Source organism: Panthera uncia (assembly GCF_023721935.1).
Source record: "Panthera uncia isolate 11264 chromosome B2 unlocalized genomic scaffold, Puncia_PCG_1.0 HiC_scaffold_25, whole genome shotgun sequence".
Taxonomy (NCBI): domain Eukaryota; kingdom Metazoa; phylum Chordata; class Mammalia; order Carnivora; family Felidae; genus Panthera; species Panthera uncia.
In genome coordinates, this window is record NW_026057581.1 from 17,086,643 (window position 1) to 17,089,836 (window position 3,194).

The following is a 3,194-nucleotide window of genomic DNA, read 5'->3' on the forward strand; positions in this document are numbered from 1 at the left end:
CCCCATTTGAAGTGTGTGCTTCAGTAGTTTTTACTATATTTACAAGGTCAGACAACCATCACCGCTATCTGATTCAATAACATTTTTTATTATCTCCCAGAGAAATCATATGCCTATTAACAGTCACTGCTCTAACCTTCCCCCAACTTAGAGCCCAGCAACCACTAATCTACTTTCTGATTCTATAGATTTGCTTATTCTCAAGGTGTCATACAAAGGGAGTATGATATAAAATTGAATGTGTATAATTTTACGATCATTTATGCAAGAATATTTAGTCAATTTATTGGATAACTTCTCCACAACAGGGATTGAGCTCAATAGGTTCTCAGCGCTTGGGAGACAGGGGTGAGTGATAGATTCTTTCTAGACACACACACACACACACACACATGTACATTGGTTTGTGAATAGTGGTTATCTCTAAGTTATAGGATTACAGGTTTTTTTCAATATACAAACATATTTTATTTGAAATAAACAAAAATGCTTACACAGCTCACCAGGTCCCTTGGAAACAAACTTGTTTGACTGTATTACTGAGCAAAAACAAAGCTGAAACACAAACCCCCTTCTTTTTTGACATGTATTTGGATAGGTAGGTAAGCCACTGCTTGTTTTTTTTAAAAAACTGAGCTTCCCTTAAGACCGGGTCATAGAAGTGTAAACAATATAAATGAATCCACCATGACCAGCTGTCATATCATATCTATGTCACCTGTGTATTCGGAGATCACACATACACCTGCCAATATTCCCCGGGAAGGGTTGCTGTATCACAGTTACATTCAAGTTCTTGGCAGGGCAGGAAGGAGGAAGAATAACTTGGAACAAGTTTTACATCCTCTTTAGAACAATTCACTAGTAGTCCCTTAAATAACAGGTTACAAGAGAAAGCTTGGAGTGTGTCCTTTTCACTTGGCTTTGTTTTTGGTTTTTGTTTGTGATTTACGTAGTTGTTTGAAGCATCTGTCTGTAGTACAATCCCGCCACAAAGTATTAAAGCACGAGATACTGTCAGTGCTTCAACATCTGCATTTTTCAAGTTTTATACTGTACTACATCCCTAGTATGTCAGCAGCTCTTGAATAATAAAATAATAATAATAATAATAAATGGGTAAAACTCTTCTAAAAATGCAGATGTCTATTACTATAATGGTACCAGGTGGGAAGGAGACAATGAGGGAAGAGAAAAAAGCAAACACGTTCACGTGCAGGGAATGTGGTTCAAGTCCTTGGATTTAAAACAACTTCTCCAGAGAAGCTGGCTATAATGGAATTTCCAGAAAACTTCCTCTGCCCCCACAAAAGGACCAGAAAAGCCCAATCCAAACTATTGAAAAGTAGTTATGAGATGCTGTAAATGATGATCAAAGCAGTCAGAGGGAGAAGGATGAATGTGTCTTCCATTGTAGCATAGCCTTTAAAAAAAATTTTTTTTTTAATGTTTATTGTTGAGAGACGGAGAGAGACAGAGAATGAGTGTGGGAGGGGCAGAGAGACAGGGAGACACAGAATCCAAAGCAGGCTCCAGGCTCTGAGCCATCAGCACAGAGCACGCGGGGCTCGAACTCACAAACTGCGAGATCGTGACCTGAGCTGAAGTCGGACACTCAACCGACTGAGCCACTCAGGCGCCCCTGTAGCATAACCTCTTTAGCTGTTGGTGGATCAGGAGAAAGCACTGAAGTGCCGAAAATGCTTTGAAGGATAGGGGTAGAAAAGTGGCGAGCTTGTTAACTGTCGACATCAATAACAGGGCTTCATGGCTAGGAAAATTTTCTAAACAGTAAAATGACTCCAGTATAGCTCTCTCTCTCTCCATTGTTAAACGTGACAGAATTAAAAAAAAAACAACAAGTACAAGTAGGTATAGTGAAAACTGAAAATTACAAGGCAGAGAACACAAAAGAATCAAGATGATGCTATAACGTTCAACAGTTATTCCAGGAAGCTAGAAAACCTGTTAACTTTGAAAGCCCTAGCAAAATATCATTCTTGTTTATAAATCGCTTATTATATCCTAGGACTGCATGTTGAATCCTTTCTTTCCACAGACCGAAGAATCCTACATTCAGCCTTTAAGCATTCTGCATTTCTCTGCCAGTCTTGTCGCTGAGGATCTTGTTCCAGTCGATTTCGGTGGGGGTAGCCGGCTCAAGGCCTTGAATGCGGCGTCTGACGTCGTTTTGATGGTTTTCACTAATTGCTGTCTGACGTTCATTTTCTGCACGCTCTACGATTTGAAGAAACTCCTTGGCAGTTCGGACTTCATTCGAAACAGTTCCTGCATCCTGTACATCTTCCTGACTCACCGACTGAACATTGCCATCTTGGTCACAGTGAACCTGAATCTTAAGTACTTCGACCACCTGGGCTGGAGGTGGTGTGGTGGTGAACTTCCGCTCTGATCTCCAACGACCGTTCCGGAAGTTCTTAGGCTGCAACGGTGGCTTTCAATACAGGCAATAATGGTCTGTTGCCCGTCTATAGTTTTAGCACAAACAGTACGGAAGCCGTTGGGGTAATGATCTTTCACGTAGGCCCTGAAAGCACCGTCAGAGGATCCTCTCCAAGACTTCAGACCTCCATCTGCGTCCTCTGGCTGGGAGGTCACTTGCTTCTTTCTGTAAATGATCGAGCTTAAAGGAAATTTTGGTTCTCGGGTCTAAAAATCTGCTATTACCCAGGTCACCACGTTCTATAATTAAGACCTGATCTTCATACCCTTCTATCTTCACAGGAGCGAACTGATCCATGTTATACAGAGCAAATGCATGCGCTGCCCCTTCCCTGAGGAGATTGTCATTATTAGGTAGTAGCCGGACATCGTTGAACACTTCATTAAATTCCCCCTGGTGGTGCCTGAGTGATGAATTTAGCAGCTATGAGTACCTTCTCCGCATCCAACGTCCGATCCTGGAAGTCGGCCATCTTGGACTGCTCCGGCCCAGCCAGGCCAGGATTATGGATTATTTTTGTTACTTTCACTCTATTCCAGAGTATGCGTTGCTTTTATTCAGGGGGAAGCATTTTGTTTTGTCTCGTTTTTAAGAGGTAAATACTGGAATCCAGAAATATCAAAGTGGAGGTGAGTTTCGCAGAGCACTAAGTGTGGGCCTCCTGTTTCAAAATGACTGTGGATCTGAAATTCCTAAGAGAACTACCCAGAGACTTCTGGTGGCATATATC

The 3,194-nt window shown here is 41.8% G+C and overlaps 1 pseudogene; it reads right to left on the minus strand.

The window, feature by feature from the left end:
- Positions 1 to 455: 455 nt before the first annotated feature.
- Positions 456 to 2,936, minus strand: LOC125939475 (F-actin-capping protein subunit alpha-1-like; annotated as a pseudogene).
- Positions 2,937 to 3,194: the final 258 nt, after the last annotated feature.